Genomic DNA, 23,271 nt, shown 5'->3' with positions numbered 1-23,271 from the left:
AGGATTTTCCATTACATCAATATAAATTGAACTTAGTCTGTTTGCTGTAGAGGAATGTGATATGAAATAACACTATGGCAAGCACTAAAGTTAAATACTTTGTATACATTTGATTTTTTTATGTTCTTGTAAATTTGTGTTGCTATTATGTTACTGCATATTTTTTTGTGTAATCTTTGCATATATTTGTTGCCCGTCGTAGATAACCTCCTAGACCTCCTCTCCTAAGGCTTCTGGCAAAAGAGCCTAAGCGACAGAAGGTCACGACACTCCGGAAGAAGGTCGCACGACAGGATTATGAAGTAGGTATTACCATTGTAAACTGCTCTTCATATGGTTTGAAGTATTCATTTTAGGAAGGCTTGGCAACTACAAATTTAACGTAAACAGTAGTAATAAGAACATGACGTTGTTCACCCTGTGGAAAATAAGGCTTGGAGGTTAGTCTCTAGGAAAAAGTCATTTTCAAAACATGTAGCCAGTAACATTAATTTATGAAGGGAATATTGACCTCATGGCAGTTGTAAGATGAGTGGACAGCCTTATCAATGTTTTTTTTTGGTATCAGAATCATTATTTGTTGGCTGTAGAGGTATATGATAAGAAATAACATTATGGCAAGCACTAAAGTTCAATGCTGCTTGCATACATTTGATGTGCCTCGCGTTTAAATCTTTGTGTTATTTTATTAATCCATGTCCTAAGAATGCCTCCTGAACACCCTGCTCCTTCTAAGGCTTCTGGCAAAGAGCCTAAGACTGCGGCCCCACCAAATCTGTCGTGTGTCCCACACTGCTAAAGCGTTTTGTTCATCTACATAGCTTTCAATCAACTGCCATAATTCAAATAACAGTGTCCCCACACTGCATACTAGCGTGGCTGGCACATGTGCATTAAAGGACTGCACCCACATGGTACAAAACATTTAGTTTTTAGCTGCAGTTGGATGTGCATCTTCAAACAATGGTCCACATAAAGGAGGAATTAATTGCTGTTGTGTACCAGCAACAGCCAGTATGGTATCCCAGAAATTACAAACATAAAGACCAGAATGTGATCCAGAAATTGTGGATGGCGATTGGTTTATAATTGGAATTAATGATACTGTATCAGGAAGTATCAAATTTGCCCTTTATTAGAATATTATGATACCTTTATAAGCAAGGACTTTTTACTTCTCCATACTATTGAATAATCAAGATATGCACAAACTGTCCAGTTACTGGTATATAATAAATGAGAAAATATGAATACTGTCTGGACATTATAGTCAAACTCAGCCTTTTTGGCCACTAAGGCGTTGGCCTTGTTTACCCTGGATTTTCCACAACGTTGCCACTTCTTCAAAGGTAGGTACTTCTGCCCCACCTCTCTCTCTCTCTCTCTCTCTCTCTCTCTCTCTCTCTCTCTCTCTACTCTCTTCTCTCTCTCTCTCTCTCTTGTGTTCAGCCTCTGACCACCATTCTTGATTTGCTTTGGAGGAAATCCTTCTAACTGTCCTTTTGCTTATTTTGGCAGCTTTGGGTGTGTCCGCTGTTAGCCTTTTCATCTAAAAAGTACCGATTAACATCATAAATTATTTCCTTAGTCTGAGTGTGCAGGCGGGAGATGTTTCCATGGTGGGTCAGTGACACTGAATGACCTTGTTGGGCTGAGGTGGCAACGGAGCACTAACCCAGCACAGAGGTGTTGTCAAATCTCATGAAAACATTTTTAGTAACATTCATTTTCCCATCAAAAAGTTAGTCATTCTTGAACATATGAAGTTTTATTATAAAATAGAGTAATTACCATATATTTAGTTAGTATAAAAAATATCGGAGATTTCTTCATCACTGTCATGGCATATTTAGAGAAATGTGGCAAACTGTGCGGCCAACGCCTTAGTGGCCAAAAAGGCTGAGTTTGACTTTAGGTACAGCAAGTAGTTTCAAAAACATTACATAGACTTATCAATCATACTGCCAGGCAACTTCTGTTGGAGTACAGAAGTAATCAGCAAATTTAATCCTTTTATTTTTGGCACACACTATTTAACTCTTATTTATCTTGGCATTACAAATGGAATGTTCATTTTCTCTAATTAGGCCTACTTCAGGACCATATATTGTGTGGTTACTATTGATACAAGCACCCCCCCCCCCCCCCCCCCCACCCCCCCCCCCCCCCCCCCCCCCCCCATTAGGGTTTATAGCACTGTTGTTTGGTTGTCGGTTTCTTAGCCTACCACTGTGGGAACCTCATAAAATATTATTGTGACGAATTTGCATCTTTTCCTTGGCTCTTTTAAAAGTTATGCTTTACTTCCCTGTATCCAATAATACTAGTATATGTACAGTAGATCCCATATTCGCGGAGGATGGGTACCAGACCCTGCGAACAGCTAAAATCTGTGAATTCTTACAACCCCTCTAAAAATGCTTAGAACTGCCTATTTTGATAGTTAAAGCAAAAAAAAAAAAAAAAAGAAACTTCTTTTCTGTGCTCAGTTCGTGTTGCTTCGTGAAATAATCCTTAAGTTCATTATTTCTAGGTAAATGATACTAACATTATACCAGAGAAAAAATAAATTCAGGAGGATGTCAGAATAACTGACTCACTCACCCTAAATGAAAAGAGGGTGTTGGTATGGTATCTGGGGCGAGTGAGACCATTACCACAAACCTCTTGTCATTTAGAATTCTCCTTCATGAAAATCCCCCTCCTGAAAAAGCTGATACACAGTCGGAGTCCTCGACTACTACTACTACGCTGCCCACCACGCCGATTGCAGCGCCTCTGGTGGCCATCCTTTTTCGTTAGCGAACTTGGAGAGCACGTCATTTCTTTACTCCGTGTATTTGTGCATTTTGGTGTGGATTTATCCCCATCATGGAACTCGCAGCTATCGCCGAAAGGTTTGAAACTAGTTTTTGTCAGCCAGGAACTTCATTTTACCGTTTTTTAGGTCTGATATAGTCTCCTGGTCTGACGCATGGCTGCCGAGCCGGCTCGCCTCATGTTCGGTTAGATTCTCGGTCCCCCATACCGTGGTATCTATCCTGTATTCATACCTTTATTGAGGGTTCTATTACGTGCTACACAAGTTCCCTTTATTTATTTTACATCGTATTATTCGGAAATCCATTGCCTATGCCTTAGATTTATGTTCATGCATGCATGTCTCTTTGTCTAGGTGTTTTGGCTTTCGAGTGATTATGTTAACCCTCTTACGCCGACTGGACGTAATTTACGTCTACATTTTTTGTCTCCCGTGTGCCGACTGGACGTATTTTACGTCGACTTACAAAAGCTTTTTTAAAATTCGCGGAAAAATACTTATAGGCCTACCAGCCGAAAACTTTTGAATCACGCGCCTTGGGGGATGCTGGGAGTTCACGGATCAAGGTGTTGTTTTGTTTACAATCGTTACATCAGGCGCGCAAGCGCAAATTTCTTTCTTGCCGCACTAAAAAGTATCTGTGACACATCTCGGAAATCATTTCGTCACTTTGACATAATTTTTGTACCATTGTAAATTAGCCGTTACATGAAGTATTATATATGAAAATGTGTGCAGTTTTATGTAGAATACAACAATAAAATACTCATGATTGTAGCTTTTATCAGTTTTGAGATATTTTCATATAAATAACAATAAGTGCCAAACTTTCAATCTTCGGTCAAAATTTTAGACTCTACCCGAAATGGTCGAAAAACGCAATTGTAAGCTAAAACTCTTATATTTTTTAGTAATATTCAATCATTTACCTTAATTTTACAACTAATTGGAAGTCTCTAGCACAATATTTTCGATTTATGGTGAATTTATGAAAAAAAACTTTTTCCTTACGTCCGGGCGGTAATCTTCGAAAAAAAATCATGCGATTGTGGTAATGTTTGCACCATTTTAAAATTAGCCGTTTTTATAAAGTTTATATATGAAAATGTGCGCAATTTCATGCACAATACAACTAAAAACTAAAAACAAACCCATGGTTGTAGCTTTTTAATCAGTTTTGAGATATTTTCATATAAATAATGATAATTGCCAAAATTGCAACCTTCGGTCAACTTGACTCTACCAAAATGGTCAAAAAAAACGCAATTGTAAGCTAAAACGCTTATATTCTAGTGATATTCAAGCATTTACCTTCATTTGCAACAAATTGGAAGTCTCTAGCACAATATTTCAATTTATGGTGAATTTATGAAAAAAATAACATTTTTTTTACGTGCCGCGCGGCGGGTAACTCTTCCGAAAAAAATCATACGTGCGATTGTGGTAATGTTTGCACCATTTAAATTAGCCGTTACATAAAGTTTTATATATGAAAATGTGCGCAATTTCATGTAGAATACAACGAAAAATAACTGAAGGTTGTAGCTTTCTCATTTTGAAATATTTGCATATAAATCACGATAAATAGAAAAAAAGCCACGTTCGGTCAACTTTGACTCTACCGAAATGGTCGAAAAACGCAATTGTAAGCTAAAACTCTTACAGTCTAGTAATATTCAGTCATTTATTCTTAATCGTGAAACAAATTCGAAGTCTCTAGCAAAATATTTAGATTTATGGTGAATTTAAAAAATAAATCTTTCCTTCCCTCCGCACGCGGATTCTCCGCCACAAATCTCCGAAATGTGTACGTCTCATTCTCGGAATATTGCTCCGTTTCATATTAGGCATTTCATAGAGTTTTATATATGCAAAATGTGCGCAATTTCATGTAGAATAAAACTAAAAATTTTTTGAAGGTTGTAGCTTTTCTTATTTCCGAAATAATTGCATATAAAAAATAATATATATAAAAATTCGACATTCGGTCAACTTTAAACTCGTCAGATATGGTCGAAAACTGCAATTGTAAGCTAATACTCTTACAGTATAGTAATATTCAATCATTTGTCTTCATTTCTAAAGAAATTGGAAGTCTCTAGGACTATATTTAGATTTATGGTGAATTTTTGAAAAAAATATTTGTTTACGTCCGCGCGTTACGAATTCATGCATTATTTTGTGATAATATTTTCTCTGTGTTGCTTTGATCGTTTTACAATGTGTTATATACCAAAATGATCGCAATTTAGTGTACATTACAACGAAAAAAAAGTAACTTGTTACCTTTAACCGTTTATATATGATAATGATAATTTTTTTCATTTTTGATGGTTGCATACTAAACTTCAGGCAATGACAAAAAAAGGAGCCAAAAATGAACTCTTAATCTTGAAAACTAAGCGCGCTGTGATTTTTTGAAAAAAATATTTTTTCCGCTTCCGCGCTCACTCCGAAACCCCTCTGGCATACGGGAGACAATTTTTTATTTACCGCTCTGGCATAAGAGGGTTAATATGTCTTCTAGTCCAGTATCCTGGCTGTTGCCCTCCGTTTTATGTGTCGGCTAAGGCTAGCTTCTGAGCAGTTGGCTTGTTTCCTTCGGGGAACTAGCCTACTTCTCCTGGACGTCCCCTTTCTCTCTCACTCGTGATTTCCCTCTATCTCTTTTTACGATGTATTATTTTATTGAGGGGTTAGCATGTTAGGGCGATCAGTTTAGCCTAGGTGGTTTTGTTGCATTATCTCCTCATGGTCCTACTGCGATCAGTTTGTTGCATTATCGCCCCTTGGTCCGTTCGAGCTCACGTGGTCGCTCGACCAAGGCTGTTTTGTTGCATTATCACCTCTTGGTACACCTGCGATCGCGTTAAGCCACTGGTCGCCCTAGTCCCAGTCCCCTTCCCCCCTCCCTAGCGGAGGGGGGGTCTGTCCTTGCTTGCTTACGGTCGCTATGGCAACCATCCGAGTACCACTCCCCCTCCCCCCCTGTTAAGGGGGTCACGGGAGTTTTGGGAGAGCTGGGAGTACTGCTGGTCCGCACTTTTTCTATTTGAGCTCTGGAGGAGCTTCGGGACGTGATCAGTGGGTGGTTGGCCACCCCCCTCTGTTTGCATCGGTCCTTCTCTGGCGTTCCTTGCGCTATGATTCATCTTCCCCTTACTTCTAATTATGTTTTTCCCCGTTCGCCTGCTGACGGAGCGCCTGCTTGCTAGCCGGGCACACCTTCGGTTGTCGGAAGGGTAGCTGGCTCCGCCAGCTACCGGAGGGGGAAGAGGTATCTATTGACCTTACATGCTTTCCCCTGTTTTGTACGTAGTCCCTTCGTCGTCTGGCGGAGCACTTGCTTGCTATCCGGGCGCCCCTCTGGTTGACGGAGGTGCTTTACGACGGAGCTACACACTCCAATTTAATTCAATTTAATTTAATTTATCTAGTTTATTTAATGGATAATCCTCTCTCGTTCTCCGGTGTGGTGTACTGCTCCTTGGAACTCTTTTATGGGTGTATAAAAGTATCTGGTTTACCTAAACTCTCCTCTCCGGTGTACACTGAAGTATATTCCCAACCAGTTACCAGGTCCCATGGACCTTCTCTCACACGGAGTTCAGGGGGGGGATTATGCCCAAAATTTTATGCTACTCCGGCATGCAGCGGAGCTTCATAAGTGGTCCTGTTAGTGTATTACGTTGATACTCATGTATCTATCCACTTACAGGCTACTAACTGTCAGGAGGCCGGGTGTAACGCCATTCTCCAGGACCCCTGCGGGCATGAGGTCTGCAGGTCCCATGCTCCTTGTGCGGTCCGCCACAACGAGCTGATCGTCTGGCACCATGAAGCTTGCTCCATCTGCTATGAGCTGGTGGAACAGTTTTCGGACGGAGTAAGTATATACCGGTGTAGCGTTTGTTCTTTTTCCTGGTATATATGTCACATAAATCGATGTCATATTGTTATATGGTTATATACGTCAAATGTTAATGATCGTCCTTGGGGCTTCGTTGTAAGGATTACAATGAGACTCTCTTTCAGGCTGCCGCTGTTAAGGAAGCCGCGTCGACGACCCTGCGGGCCTGGGTAGGCGGCTTCGGTAAGAATGCGCCGAAGGGGCAGCCGTACATCTTGGATAGGAAGAGATGGCTGTCCAGATCTTCCCAGGCGGGAAGCCGACTGGGTATGTAGACCCCGTCGTGGCAGCTCCGACGATCGCCAACATCTTTCCAAGGCTTCACGGGATCAGAGATCCTCGCTGGTACGCCTACTGCCTCTGTAGTCCCCAAAGTAAAGGGGCAAAGAGAGCAGAAGACCCTGCATAAGACGTCGTCTTCTTCATCTTCTTGTAAGTCTCCGGCTCTCCATCCCGGAGCAGAGAAGGCGAAGTCCTCCTCTTCTCATTCAAAAGGGTCAAGAGGTAAATCCTCTAAGGAGAAGGCCCGTGCTCCCGCCGAGCCAGCACCTTCTCCCTCTGCCGGAGCTTCTCCGGTGACCCCTGTCGGGGCCAGTTCTGCTGTTCCCTTCGATCCTGTTGCTTTTACGGCAGGGATCATGCAGCAGGTAGGAGACATAGTCGGATCCTTGAACACTAGGTTCGACCAGATGTTTGCGCAGATCTCCACCTCGCTGACTCAGTCCAGCCAGTCGATTCAGAATATCTTTGAACGTCTGACGGACCAGGAGAACCGGCTGGCAGGGCTGAGCCAAGCACCTCAAGTCGCTCTCCCTGTAGCAGGCACCGGAGTTGCCCAGTTGCCTGACTACAATACCCTTCCCACATTCTCTATGAGTAATCCTTGGAGGGTAGCAGCCTTTGCTCCCTTCAAGGACGGTATGATCTCCATCCCGGACTATGGAACTCGGAGGATCGAGGACTTCGACTTCCATCCCGCTGGCCTACAGCCTCCTTTCATGGGGTATGCTAGGCTGACGGAGGCAGCCTTGAATAGGGAAGACAAGATCCCTAAAGAGACTGTGTTGTACAGCCGTGATCAGGCTCAGAGGGAATGGGTACATTGCCTGGAGGATTGGGATTGTACTAATACCAAACTCCAGGCATTTAAGAGTCCATTTACGATCTTTGCTACGGAGGAGGAGGCACCACTCCCCTTCACAACAAAGATAGCTGAGATCACCTTGCAAGCGGTTATGAAGGATGAACCCCTTCCTCAGCTCAGGGAATCGGACCATACGTCTCCTCTCTTCCCAGCATTTGGTGATCTCTGGGAAAACCTACCAGCTACATTCACGGTAGGTAAACTCAAATCGGACTGTGCCATGGAACAGTTCGGTGAGAAGCTTCCCAGGCTACCAGATAGCCTCATCCAAGCTGAATTCGAGGCAAGGACAAGGTTAGGCAGGACTCTGAACTCACTGGTAATGACGGAAGTTGCTGCACTGACTTACGGTACGGAGCCCTTATTTAAGCTCCTAGCTAAGTCTCAGACACAAACAGTACAGTCTGACCTGTACAAGTTTGCAGTCGCAAGAAGAAATTGTAGGAAACATGTCCTGCAAGAGGCAACAATTCGACATGAGCCGAATAAGCTGCTTTCTTCCACCATCTGGGGGGCGGACCTCTTTCCAGAATCAGCTGTAATTGAGGTACAGCATGAGGCAACAAGACTTAACCAAAGTCTTAGGGCTCGCTGGGGTCTGTCTAGTAAGAGGAAACCCGAGAATCCTCCTGCTGGCACTAAGAAGTTGAAGAAGGCTAAGAGGTTCCCACCCTATCAGAAGCAGCAGCAGCAACACTTTGTCCAAGCAGTTCCGGTCTCTCAACCAGTGCAACCGGCAACAGCAAAGGGGCAAAACCAGCCCATCCTCCTGTTGTCTCCACAGAACCAGCCCTCAACCTCCTACGCTATTTCCCCGGCTTTCAACCCCATATTTGAAAGCCAAGCCTTCCAAACCATCAACAGGTTCACAAGGGGAAGCAGGGCTAGGGGTTCCTTTCGTCAGAGAGGTGGCGGAAGGGCAACCAACAGGGGGAAACACTTCCGTGGAGGGCGCGGAGCACGTCCCGCACAACAGCAGTGAGATCTCCCAGGTAGGGGGGAGGCTGTTCCTCTTCCGTCACAGGTTGGGGTTCAGCAATTGGGAACAGAGCATTGTGTCCAAAGGGCTGGGATGGAGTTGGATCAAAGGTCCTCTTCCATCCAAATCATTCCTTCAACTACCAACAAAGGAATTGACAGATTATGCGGAAGAGCTCCTTCAAAAAGGGGTAGTGTCAAGAGTCAAGCATTTAAAGTTTCAAGGACGCTTATTCAGCGTGCCAAAGAAAGGCTCATCAAAAAGAAGAATAATCTTAGACTTGTCCCGGCTAAACTTATTCATTCGTTGCGACAAGTTCAAAATGCTGACCATCTCGCAGGTGCGGACCTTGCTTCCCCGTGGGGCCGTCACCACCTCTATCGATCTTACAGACGCATACTATCATATCCCAGTCGCGAGACACTTCCGCCCATACCTAGGCTTCAGGTTGGGAGACCAGGCATTCTCTTTCAAAGTGATGCCCTTCGGGCTGAATGTATCCCCCAGGGTATTCACGAAAATAGCGGAAGTGGTAGTGCAACAACAGATCACAAGGGATAATGGTAGTAGCGTACCTCGACGATTGGCTGATTTGGGCGTCAACCGTCGAGGAATGCCTCAAAGCCACAAACAAAGTAATTCAACTGCTGGAACATTTAGGATTCCAAATAAACAATGGCTCGGGATTCAATGGGACTTGACCTCCCACAATCTGTCAATTCCTACGGTCAAAAGGAAGGAAATAGCCAAGTCAGTAAGGCAATTCCTCAAGAACAAACAGGCATCAAGGAGAAACCAGGAAAGGATCCTAGGTTCACTCCAGTTTGCATCAGTAACAGATGTTCTGTTAAAAGCAAAGCTGAAAGACATAAATCGAGTTTGGCTCTCAAGAGCAAATGTCAAATTTGAGACAAGTTGTCAGTAATCCCGCAGATTCTTCGCAATCATCTCCGTCCATGGGCGGAGACAAAGAACCTGTCCAAGTCAGTTCCTCTTCAATATCCCCCTCCGGCGTTGGTTATCCACACAGACGCCTCGCTAAGCGGGTGGGGAGGATATTCCCAGTCAAGAAAGTTCAAGGAACGTGGTCATCTCAGTTCCGCCAGCTCCACATAAACGTGTTGGAACCCATGGCAGTATTCCTCACTTTGAAGAGGCTTCTTCCACCAAAGAATTCTCATATAAAACTGGTCTTGGACAGTTCAGTGGTAGTACACTGCATCAACAGGGGAGGATCCAAATCAAAACATGTGAACCATGTCATGATAGCCATTTTTTCTCTAGCAACCAAGTACAAATGGCATTTATCCTCCACCCATTTAGCGGGAGTAAGGAACGTGATAGCAGAACGCCCTGTCCCCCCCCCCGATCAGTTTCCTCTAGAATCAGAGTGGTCCCTGGACAAAACAAGTCATTCCAGTGGATACGCCAGAGTGTTCCGGGTCTCCAAGTAGATCTATTCGCATCTCAAGCTAACCACAAGCTCCCTTGCTATGTGGCCCCCAACCTGGACCCTCTGGCATACGCCATAGTCGCCATGTCCATAGTTTGGAATCAGTGGAAAAAGATATACATCTTTCCTCCAGTGAATCTTCTATTGAAAGTTCTGAACAAACTCAGGACTTTCAAGGGACAAGTAGCTCAAGTAGCCCCGAACTGGCCCAAGAGCAACTGGTATCCTCTGCTTCTGGAATTGGGTCTCCGACCTCGACGGATTCCCAATCCCAAACTATCTCAGTCAGTACAAATGAGAATTGTGTTCGCTTCCTCAGGAAATCTCAAAACCCTAACTTTATGGACTTCATGAAGTTTGCGGCTAAAAAAGATGCAAATATCGATCCTCGGAATATTCTTTTCTTAGAATCGGATAAGAGAGAATCAACTTTGAGACAGTATGATGCTGCTGTTAAGAAGTTAGCAACTTTCCTGAAGGAAACGAACACCAGAACCATGACAGTCAACTTAGCTATATCCTTTTTCAGATCTTTATTTGAAAAAGGATTAGCGGCTAGCACTATTACCACTAATAAATCAGCTTTAAAGAAAATCTTTCAGTTGGGTTTTCAAATAGACTTAACAGACTCCTACTTTACGTCTATTCCTAAAGCTTGTGCTAGGCTCAGGCCTTCTGAAAGACCTAGTTCAGTCTCATTGTTCTTGAATGACGTTCTCAAGCTGGCTTCAGACACTGACAACGCTTCTTGCTCATATATAATGCTACTAAGAAAAACTCTATTTATGCTAAGTCTGGCCTCAGGAGCTAGAATCTCAAAACTGTCGGCCCTTTCCAGAGATGCTGGACATGTAGAATTCCTTCCCTCAGGAGGGGTCTTACTATCTCCAGATCGCAGTTTTCTGGCAAAAAACGAGGACCCCTTAATGAGATGGGCCCCTTGGAAGGTCATCCCTCTTCCTCAAGAACCTTCTCTTTGTCCAGTGACGACATAACGAGCCTTTCTGTCTAGGACATTCTCTAAATCCTCAGGCCCCCTCTTCATGAGGGAAAAAGGTGGCACTATTTCAATAAAGGGTATCAGGCAACAAATCCTTTATTGTGTTAAACAAGCAAACCCTGAATCATTTCCAAAAGCCCATGACATCAGGGCAGTAGCCACCTCTATCAATTACTTCCAACATATGAATTTTGATGACTTAAAGAAGTATACGGGCTGAAAATCGCCGACAGTTTTCAAGCGTCATTATCTAAAGTCCTTGGAATCTTTAAAATTTCCAGCAGTGGCAGCGGGAAATGTAGTTTCCCCCGACACTGCTCAGTAGTTGTAGTCGAAGATCCAGATCTCCTTTCTACCTGCCTCAACTAATAGTTCACTTAACCCTACCGTTAAGCTCTTTTTGGTCCTTCAGCCTTAGCTGCTTAAGTGCATCCATTATAGTTGTGTGTCATTACTTTTTTTCGCTAGGGCGGGCCACCCACAACTATATTGTATATATATTGTCTACGCTCGGTGTTGCTTAATAGTTGTGTGTCCCTTATTTTTTTGCTAGGGGCACCCACAACTATATTGTATATATATTGTCATACTGCTCGGTGTTGCTCCCCTTATTTTTATGCTAGGGAAGCACACCAACATTTAATTGAGATGCTGTTTATTTGTCATATTTATATAAGTTTCAGTGAGTGTTCTTCTTTTATGTAATGTTTTGGAACCTCACTAGTGTTAGTTAAGTTATCATAAGTTAGGCTAAGTGTAATTTTAAGGTTAACTGCATATAAATTTATTCATTAGTTTAAGTTACCTTTATTTATGATAACGTGTAAGCTCTCAAATCAGATTATATTTACTTCTTTTTACCTCTTTCGTTTTATTGAGACCTTCCTCTTTAAATTTTCCAATCTTGTGCTATTTCTCTGGTACTATTTCACGAAGCGACTCGAACTGAGCCCAGAAAAGGGATTTTGACGAAGGAAAAATCTATTTCTGGGCAAGGGTTCGTGTCGCCCAGTGAAATCCCCCCCTATACCCTGGCCTGCAGCCCAAGATTGGCATCTAACGACAAGGATGGCCACCAGAGGCGCTGCAATCGGCGTGGTGGGCAGCATAGTAGTAGTAGTCGAGGACTCCGACTGTGTATCAGCTCTTTCAGGAGGGGGATTTTCATGAAGGAGAATTCTAAATGACAAGAGGTTCATGGTAGTGGTCTCACTCGCCCCAGATACCATACCGACACCCTCTTTTTATTTAGGGTGAGCGAGTCAGTTATTCTGACATCCTCCTGAATTTATTTTTTCTCTGGTATAATGTTAGTATCATTTACCTAGAAATAATGAACTTAAGGATTATTTCACTGGGCAACACGAACCCTTGCCCAGAAATAGATTTTTCCTTCGTCAAAATCCCTTTTCTGGCCTCAGTTCGTGTCGCTGCGTGAAATAATCCTTTAGTTCATTATTTCTAAGGTAAATGAGCTAACAAATAGCAGAGAAAATTAAAAAAAACAAAAAAGATTCAGATAACTGACTCGCTCACCCAAAATAAAAGAAGGGTGTCGGTATGGTAACTGGGGCGAGTGAGACCACTACCACGAACTTCTTGCCATTTAGAATTCTTCCACACCAAAATCCCCAACTGAGAGAGCCGACCCATGGGTCGAGGCGGCAACTACTACTACTACACCCCACGCCACGCCAATTGCCATCTGGTGGCCATCCTTTAAGTTAGCGGACTAAGAGCTACACGCCTCTCGCTTTTGTTCTGTGCTTTTTCTGGATTATCTCTCTTCTTTCGTCGAGATGGAACGTGCAGCTATTGCAGCAGCTAAGTTAAGTGCCCTGAAAAGGTTTGGGTTTAGTTTATTCCAGCTGTGAACTTGTTTTACCGTTTTTTAGGTCCGAATACAGGTTCCCGGTCTGGGGCATGGCGTTCCCTTGCCTCGTGTACGGTTTGGTTCGAGGTCTCCCATACCTTGGAACCTTTCCTTTCACTTATTCACGTGTTGCTCTAGTCCCTTTTTTACTCTATTATGTTATTATTTTACTATTTACATCGTTGAGGGGATTTAGCCTACCCCTGGTGTTAGCTCATGCATGCATGTCTCTCTACCCTAGCGTAGGCTTCTGAGTGTTTTCCTTTGTCCAGACCTTGGCCATCGTTCACTCCTGGACTTCCTTTCTCTTTCACTCGTTTTTTCCCCTATTTCATTATTATTACCATTATTTTATCGATGTAATAGTTTTGTTTGTTTTGGTTAGCTTAGGGCGTCCAGCTTCATTAGCTTGGGTCTCTAGTGGTCCTGTTACTTGGTCCACTATGTTTCTGTTATTAGCAGTTTTGTTGCATCATTATACAGTTTACTGCACCATCCTGGTCAGTTTGGTTGCATGAGACCCTTGCGTTTCCGACCTGGTCGGTTGTGTTGTTTTATCGTATCTTGGTCCACTCTCGATCGCGGTACGGCTGGACGCCCGTCCCCAGTCGCTTTCCCCCCCCTTCTCTTGCCATAAAGTAGAAGGGAGGGAGGATCTGTCCTTGCTCGCTCCACCCGGGCCGGCTCCCTCTCTCCCCACGCGGAGGGAGTAGGGGAGCCTGGACAGACCATTAGGCTGGGAGTGACCTTGTTCTCCCTTGCGCTCGTGGGTGCTCCGGTGTGGTGGGGGTTGGCCTCCCCCCCTCTCCGGTTGCGCCGGCGCTCCCCGGAGTACACGGGATCTGATTTCTTCCCTCCTAACCCCCCCCCCATGGCGGACGGACCTCTGGTTCTTCTTCCCCGGCGTCGTCCAGTTATGGGGAGGGTGGTAGGCTCCGCCAACCACCGGTAGCGTTGGACTGCTCCGCGCTTCAGAGTCGTTCTCCGATATATCATGCTCGCTATGCTTAAGTTTAGTTTAAGTGATTTAGCTTAAGCTTGGGTTCCCTCCCCTGTCCTCCGTTGGAAATTTCTTTATAGTTATATGTGTTATACCTATTTATATGATTACCTCTGGTTTATGAAATTTCCTTCTCCGGTGTATACACCGGAGTTGTTGTGTTACCTGTTTAACCCCAAAAGGTTCTCAGGGGAGGGGTCATGCCCAATTTTTTTTTTTTTATCAAACTCCGGCATGCGGCGGAGTACTAGAGTAGTCTTGTGAGTGTAATCTTGATATTCATGTATCTTTCCACTTACAGGCTACCAACTGCCAGCATCCCGGCTGTAACGCCATGTTACAAGACCCCTGCAGGCACGAAGTCTGCAGGACCCATGCTCCCTGCTCCACCAGCCATGGTAATCTGCAGGTCTGGTTTCACGAAGCTTGCTCCATCTGTTATGAGCTTGTGACCCAGTTTTTGGAAGGGGTAAGTACTCTTGGTCATCAGCACGTTCATGCAATATATGTTCTGATATATGGTTAAGCTTAAGCTCATCTTAGTCTAGTGGTTAAGATTCACCTTTAGACTTAAGTATTAATAATAGCCCTCTCTTTCAGGCTCCCGCAGTCAAGGAGACGGCTCTCGCGACCCTGAAAGCCTGGGTCGGCGGATTCGGGAAAAACGCCGCTAAAGGACAGCCCTACATCCTAGAGAAGAGGATGGCTGTTCTGTTGTTTCCCGGAGGCAAGTCGACGGGGTACGTCGACCCTGCTGCGGCGGCTCCGACGATTACTTCGATTCAACAACAGGTGGAGCAAGCCCTTAAGGAAGGACCAGACCAAGACATCGCGGCGGAGGTCGCCACTCGGGATATAAATATAGAGTGTATGGCGGTAGGTGGAGATGATTTGTTGGTTGAGGTAGGTACGTTGGACACTCAAGGGCTTCCCTTGGGTGTATCTGGATCTTTATCTCCTGTCCCTTCTTCTTCTTCCTTTCAGGGCTTTACGGGCGCTGAGCTCCCGTATAGTACACCCACTGCTTCTGTGGTCCCCAAGGTGAAGGGTCACAAAGAGCAGAAAACCCTTAAGAAGACGACGTCCAAAAAGACTTCTTCGTCTTCTTCGGCTCATAAGTCTCCGGCTTCTTACCCCGGAGCAGAGAAAGTGAAAGCTGCTTCTTCGTCGGCTTTACTTCCAAAAGGGTCGAGGAGCAAGTCCTCTAGGGAGAGATCCCACACTCCAGTGGAGTCAGTGGTTTCCCCTCCTGCTACTGCAGTCCTCTCGGGGACATCATCAGGTTCTGTGCCGACGAGTAGCTTTGATCCTGCTGTATATTCCGCCAGAATGATGCAGCAGATGGGAGACTTGGTAGGTTCCTTGAGGTCAAGCATGGAACAAATGTTCACCCAGCTTTCGGACAGAATGTCCACTCGAGAGAAATTCCTTTCTGGGTTTAATCAAGCTCCTCAAGCTACTCCTCCGGCAGCTAGTACCGGGCTTCTTCAACTCCCACCATATGATACCCTCCCGGCATTCTCCATGAGTAACCCTTGGAGAATAGCGGCTTTCGCCCCTTTCAAGGATGGCCTTATCTCCATCCCGGAGTGCGGAACTCGAAGGATTGAGGACTTCGAGTTCCACCCCGCAAACCTACGGCCTCCTTTCATGGGATATGCCAGACTGACAGAGGCAGCACTAAATAGGGAGGACAAGATCCCGAAGGAGACGGTTCTCTATAGCAGGGATCATGCACAGAGGGAATGGCTTCACTGCTTAGAAGACTGGGATTGTATCAATACCAGGCTTCAAGCTTTCAAGAGCCCCTTTACAATCTTCACGACGGAAGCGCCACTTCCCTTCCTGACGAAGATTGCTGAGGTCACCATTCAGGCAGGTTTGAAAGGTGATCCATTACCTCAGCTGAGAGAAGCAGACCCCATATCTCCTCTTCTCCCTTCGTTTGGCGATATGTGGGAGGACTTGCCAGCCACCTTTACGGTGGGTAAGTTTAAACCGGACTGTGCCATGGACCAGTTCGGCGAGAAACTTCCCAGGCTTCCGGACGCCCTCATCCAAGCGGAGTTTGAGGCAAGGTCCAGGCTGGCAAGGACCTTAAACACTATGGTCATGACGGAAGTAGCGGCCCTCTCCTATGCGTCTGAACCACTCTTCAAGCTTTTGGCTAAGTCACAGACTCATACAGTCCAATCGGACTTGTATGAGTTTGTAGTGGCTAGAGTCAACTGCAGGAAACATGTCCTCCAGGAAGCAACTATTAGGCACGAGCCAAATAAGTTGCTTTCCTCCAACATCTGGGGGGCGGACCTCTTCCCGGAGTCGGCTGTTAAAGAGGTCCAGAACGAAGCGATGAGACTCAACCAGAGTCTCAAAGATCGTTGGGGCCTCTCTGCTAAGAGGAAACAGGACTCTTCTGCTTCGGGCAAGAAACTGAAGAAAAAACCTCAGCACTTCGTTCAGGCAGTCTCGGCTGTCCAGGTCACCCAACCAGGACAACCCGCCGCAACGAAGGGCCAGACTCAGCCTATCCTCCTGATCTCACCTCAGGCACAACCTTCCACCTCTTACGCTGTCTCTCCAGCGTTCAACCAAGTGTATGAAGGCCAGGCCTTTCAATACTTCAGCCGGTTTGCCAGGGGAAGCAGGGCCAGAGGTGCGTTTCGCCAGAGAGGAACAGGCAGAGTCATCAACAGAAGCAAACACTTCCATGGCGGCCGTGGAGCTCACCCCGCACAGCAACAGTGAGATCTCCAAGGTAGGAGGGAGGCTGTTCCTCTTCCGGCACCGGTGGGGGTTCAGCAAATGGGCACAAAGTATTGTGTCAAAAGGTCTGGGTTGGAGCTGGATCAAAGACCCCCTCCACCCAGACCATTCCTTCAACTTCCATTGAAGGAATTGACAGATTATGCGGAGGAACTCCTTCAGAAAGGAGCAATATCGAGAGTCAAGCATTTAAAGTTTCAAGGTCGCTTGTTCAGCGTGTCAAAGAAAGGCTCATTAAAAAGAAGAGTAATCTTAGACTTGTCCCGTCCCAGTTAAACTTATCCATTCGCTGTGACAAGTTTAAAATGCTGACCATCTCGCAGGTACGGACCTTACTTCCCCGTGGGGCCGTCACCACCTCTATCGATCTTACAGACGCATACTATCATATCCCAATTGCGAGACACTTTCGCCCTTACCTAGGCTTCAAACTAGGAGACCCAGGCATTCTCGTTCAAGGTGATGCCCTTCGGACTGAACGTAGCTCCCAGGGTATTCACTAAAATAGCGGAAGTAGTTGTTCAACAACTAAGGTCGCAAGGGATAATGGTAGTAGCGTACCTCGACGATTGGCTGATCTGGGCGTCAACCGTCGAGGAATGCCGCAAAGCCACAAAGAAAGTGATTCAATTCCTGGAATACCTTGGGTTCAAAGTAAACAGGGAAAAGTCAAGGCTCACTCCGGAGTCTCGATTTCAATGGCTCGGCATTCAGTGGGACTTAACCTCTCACAATCTGTCAATTCCGGTAGCCAAGAGGAAGGAAATAGCGAAGCTAGTAAAGCAATTTCTAAAGTACAAATATTCTTCAAGGAGAAACCAGGAAAGGATCCTAGGTTCTCTCCAGTTTGCTTCAGTGACAAACGTATTGATGAAAGCAAAACTGAAGGACATAAACCGGATTTGGCGCTCAAGAGCAAATGTCAAATTCCTTGACAAGTTGTCAGCTATCCCGCAAATTCTTCGCAACCATCTGCGTCCATGGACTCAGTCAAAGAATCTGTCCATGTCGGTGCCTCTTCAATACCCTCCTCCGGTGTTAACTATCCACACAGATGCTTCACTAAGCGGCTGGGGAGGGTACTCTCAGTTCAAAAAAGTTCAAGGAACTTGGTCACCGCAGTTCCGCCAGCTTCACATAAATGTACTGGAAGCCATGGCAGTATTTCTTACCCTGAAGAGGCTCTTTCCACCAAAGAACTCTCATGTAAAATTGGTTCTGGACAGCGCAGTAGTAGTTCACTGCATCAACAGGGGAGGATCCAAATCAAGGAATCTGAACCATGTCATGATAGCCATCTTTTCCCTAGTGGACAAGTACAAATGGCATCTTTCCTCCACCCACCTAGCGGGAGTAAGGAATGTGATAGCAGACGCTCTATCCCGGTCAGTTCCCTTGGAATCAGAATGGTCCCTAGACAACAGTTCATTCCAGTGGATATGCCGGAGGGTTCCAGGTCTCCAAGTAGATCTTTTCGCCTCTCAAGCGAACCACAAACTTCCATGCTATGTGGCTCCCAACCTGAACCCTCTGGCATATGCCATAGACGCTCTGTCCATAGAGTGGAATCAATGGAAGAAGATTTACATCTTTCCTCCAGTGAATCTTCTTCTGAAAGTTCTGAACAAACTCAGGACTTTCAAGGGACAAGTGGCCCTAGTAGCCCCGGACTGGCCGAAGAGCAACTGGTATCCTCTACTTCTGGAATTGGGTCTTCGCCCTCAACGGATTCCCAATCCCAGACTCTCTCAGTCAGTACAAATGAGGACTGTGTTCGCTTCCTCAGGAATTCTCAAAACCCTAACTTTATGGACTTCATGAAGTTTGCGGCTAAGAAAGATGCAGATATAGATCCTCAGAACATCCTTTTCTTGGAATCAGATAAAAGAGATTCAACTCTGAGGCAATATGACGCTGCAGTTAAGAAGTTGGCATCTTTCCTGTAGGAATCAAACATCACAACCATGACTGTCAATTCAGCTATATCCTTTTTTAGATCCTTGTTTGAAAAAGGGTTAGCAGCTAGCACTATTACTACCAACAAGTCAGCCTTGAAGAAAATCTTCCAGCTGGGCTTTAATAGACTTAACAGATTCTTATTTTACGTCTATCCCCAAGGCTTGTGCTAGACTTAGACCTTCCGTAAGGCCTACTTCGGTGTCATGGTCCCTAAATGACGTCCTCAAACTGGCTTCAGATACTGACAACTCTACATGTACTTTCATAATGCTGTTAAGAAAGACGCTATATTTGCTAAGTCTGGCTTCAGGAGCTAGGATTTCAGAACTATCGGCTCTGTCCAGAGATGCGGGGCATATAGAATTCCTCCCCTCGGAGGAAAGAAATTCTACTCTCCCGGATCGCAGCTTTTTAGCTAAAAATGAGGATCCTCTATTAAGGTGGGAACCTTGGAAAGTCATCCCTCTCCCACAAGACCCTTCTCTTTGTCAAGTGATGACCATACGAGCCTTTCTGTCTAGGACATCCACTTCTTCTTCGGGTCACCTCTTTAGGAGAGAGAAAGGTGGTACTCTATCGACTAAAGGTATTAGACAGCAGATCCTCTATTTTATTAAAGAAGCAAACCCTGAATCATTCCCTAAAGCACATGATGTCGGGGCAGTGGCCACCTCCATTAACTGTTTCCAACATATGAACTTTGATGACTTGAAAAAGTATACTGGATGGAAATCACCGACAGTTTTTAAGCGTCACTATTTAAAGTCCTTGCATTCTTTAAAATTTCCGGCAATGGCAGTGGGAAACATAGTTTCCCCTGACATTGCTCAGTAGTTGTAGTTGAAGTTCCAGACCTCCTTTCTACCTGCCTCAATTAACATTTCATCTAACCTGCCGTTACGCTCTGTATCTTGCCTTTTAGCCTTAGCTGCTCATGATTATGGCTTAGTGGTGTGTCCCTATTTTTTTGCTTGGGACACCCACATTGATCTGTTTATTATTAATCTCTGAGTGTGTTCCCTTATTTTAATGCTAGGATTCCACACTCCTACCTTGTATATATTATATGAAGATTTGTATTGTTATGAATTACTATTTTTAGTTATTAAGTCAATATTTTGCTTATGTAATTTCATAGCTTATATCTAGAGAATAAGTCTAAATATGTTTAGTTTTAAGTTTTTGTACATATTTCTGATAAGTCCTTTTTGGTTTTCTTGTTTTGTATATACCTTATTCTCTAATTATATTATTGTAGGTCACTTTTAGTTTTATTGAGACCCCTTTTATTTATTTCAATTTTGTGCTATTTCTCTGGTACTATTTCACGCAGCGACACGAACTGAGCCCAGAAAAAGGATTTTGACGAAGGAAAAATCTATTTCTGGGTGATTGGTTCGTGTCGCCCAGTGAAATCCCACCCTATCCCTGCCCTGTCGCCCAAGATTGCTTGCTAACTTCAGGATGGCCACCAGAGGTGCGGCAATCGGCGTGGCGTGGGGTGTAGTAGTAGTAGTTACCGCCTCGACCCATGGGTCGGCTCTATCAGTTGGGGATTTTGGTGTGGAAGAATTCTAAATGGCAAGAAGTTCGTGGTAGTGGTCTCACTCGCCCCAGTTACCATACCGACACCCTTCTTTTATTTTGGGTGAGCGAGTCAGTTATACTGACATCTTTTTGTTTAATTTTCTCTGGTATTTGTTAGCCTCATTACCTTAGAAATAATGACTAAAGGATTATTTCACTGGGCGACACAAACCAATCGCCCAGAATAGATTTTTCCTTCGTCAAAATCCTTTTTCTGGGCTCAGCAGCTCGTGTCTCTGCGCGAAATATCCTTTATCTATTATTTCTAGGGTAAATGTACTAACACATACCAGAGAATAAATAAAATAAGAAAAAGGTCAGTATAACTGACTCGCTCACCCTCCAAGAGGGTGTCGGTATGAACACTAGGCGAGTGAGACACTACCAGAGCCAAATACCAATAGAAATCTCCCACAACAAAAACCCTCCATGAGGAGAGCCGACCCACAGAGTGAGCAGCTCGTACTACTACTACTCCATCCCTGCTGCCGACTGCTGCCGCCTCTGGTGGCCATCCTTTTAAGTTAGCGCACACGAGTCACTTGTGCTATTTTTCTCTCTGTGTTTTTTTTGTGCCCTTTCGTTGGATTTTTTACTATAATGGAGCGTGCAGCTATCGCAGCAGCTAAGTTAAGTACTCAGTATTTACGGTTAGTTGGTTTTTTTCCGTCCCTGAGACAGTATTTGCCGTTTTTTTAGGTATAAATACGTTCTCGTGGTCGGAAGCATGGCAGCATGGTTCTGCCGCGTGATGGGTTCGTTCTTGGTCCTCCCATACCTAGAACATCCCTTATTTATGTACGCTCTATTTGATTATCCGCTTTGTTTAGATTAAGGTCTACTCAGGTTGTCATGCATGCATGTACCCACCTTATGTAGGCTTTTCTATCCAGACCCTAGTCCAGGTTCTTAGTATCGGCCTCTGACTAGCTTTGAGTGGTAGACTTGCCTTCGGGTTAGTCGTACACTCCTGGATTTTTTCTCCTGCTATATTACTTTCTCTCTTTCATTTTATTTTTATTATTATATGTATTTTGTCATCGTTAGGTTAGTTAGGCGTCTGGCTTAGCCTAGGTCCTGGCTCATAGAGCCTATACTACCGCTGATCAGTTCGGTTGCTTCCCTATAGCTTCTCTCTGATCAGTTGGTTTTAGCCCGGTGGGCCTGTATGCTTCCGCTTTTCAGTTCAAGTTGCTTCCCGATAGCTTCTCTCTGATCAGTTGGTTGGCCTAGGTTTGGTTATCGTATCTCAGTTACCGCCTCGTGGTCACTTCGTGATCACGGGACAGCCAGACGCCTGCCCAGTCAACCCTTCCCCCCCTCCCGCTCTTCCATAGAGTCGGGCGCGGGGGTGGGTCGGTCTGCCCCATGCTCGCTCCGCATACCCGAGCCTGCCTCCCTCTCTCCCCTCAGGCGGAGGGGCTAGGGAGTCGGGACAGACCCAGACTGGTCTCGACCTCTCCGGCTTCTCGGTCCGGCCTGCCGGGTGGTACGTTGTGGGGGGCCCTGGCCTTCCCCCCTCTGTTACTACCTTGTCGCTCCGGGCTAGCTCGAGCATGTATGGTCCTCTCGCCCTTTCCCTCCTTACTAGAGCTCCTCCCTGATCGGAGTCCTGGTATCCAAGCGGGAAGGGGCTAGTCCACCCAGCAGAGTGGACCGGAACATACAGTAGGTCACTACTAACCTTACCGTATATTGCTGAGTTACTACACTCCGCTTCACACTGGACCTAGTCCGGTTCGCTTGTGTTTAGGTTTAAGTTATCTATAAGTTTATCTTAAGTACCTTAAACCATCCCCCCTCCCTTTCATATCTTACCGGATCTCTCGGGGTTTATAGCCTATTCAGGCAATGCAGGGAGGGGTTATGCCCAAATTTTTTCCGAGCTCCGGCATGTAACGGAGTTCTTTTGTCCTTTAGTCTGTAAGTGATGCCTTTTAAGATACTCATGTGTCTTACCCACTTACAGGCCACCAACTGTGAGCATCCGGGATGTTCCGCTACACTTCAGGACCCCTGTAGGACACGAAGTTTGCCGGTCCCATGCTCCATGCGCGACTCCGCACGGGGACATCCAGGTCTGGTACCATGAGACGTGTACCATATGTTACGATCTGGTGAGCCAGCTTTTGGAAGGGGTAAGTATTCCATCTCCAGTAGCTGCTCCGCTTCTTTTTTAGTGCTAAGTTTTCATCATTTACTTTAACTTAAGGCATCTAGTTTAAGTTATACTCTAAGTTTTAGTTTTTAAGTGATTCTTAAATCTAAAATACGCCCTCTCTTACAGGCTCCGGCAGTAAGGGATACCGCACTGGCTACCCTGCGGGCCTGGGTCGGAGGTTTTGGCAAGAACGCCGCCAAGGGTCAGCCCTACATCCTCGAGAAGCGGTTAGCACTATTAATCTTCCCCGGAGGCAAGGCGGACAGGTTACGTCGACCCAGTAGAGGCGGACCCGACTATCGCCTTCATCCAACAACAGCTGGCGGCCTCCTTAACTGAACAAGACCAGGATATCTCCACGGATGTCGCAACCCCTGGATATTAATGTTGAACCGATGGTAGGTATAGACGACCTGTTGGTCGAGGTAAGTAGGTGGGCACCCAAGGGTCGCCCTTGGGTGTGACTGTTTCTTTCTACCCCTGCAACCTCTCCATCCTTCCAAGGCTTTACGGGTGATGAATTATATACTCCTCCTGAGGCTTCGGTTAGACCTAAGGTCAAGGCTAAAGTGATGACCTTGACTAAGACGTCATCGTCGTCTAAGAAGACGTCCTCGT

General features: G+C 45.3%; 1 long non-coding RNA gene across 1 annotated transcript in view; it reads left to right on the top strand.

The window, feature by feature from the left end:
* Window positions 1-239: 239 nt before the first annotated feature.
* The window catches only part of LOC135205777 (uncharacterized), a 109,877-nt gene continuing 86,845 nt past the window's right edge, over window positions 240-23,271 (top strand). Inside the window, exon 1 of the long non-coding RNA XR_010312599.1 lies at window positions 240-302. This is a non-coding gene — a long non-coding RNA (uncharacterized LOC135205777). The remainder of the gene's footprint in view (window positions 303-23,271) is intronic.

The sequence above is a fragment of the Macrobrachium nipponense genome, chromosome 24, assembly GCF_015104395.2.
Source record: "Macrobrachium nipponense isolate FS-2020 chromosome 24, ASM1510439v2, whole genome shotgun sequence".
NCBI lineage: Eukaryota > Metazoa > Arthropoda > Malacostraca > Decapoda > Palaemonidae > Macrobrachium > Macrobrachium nipponense.
The sequence above is the reverse complement of the archived record's forward strand: the minus strand, read 5'-3'. Positions and strand labels throughout refer to the sequence as shown.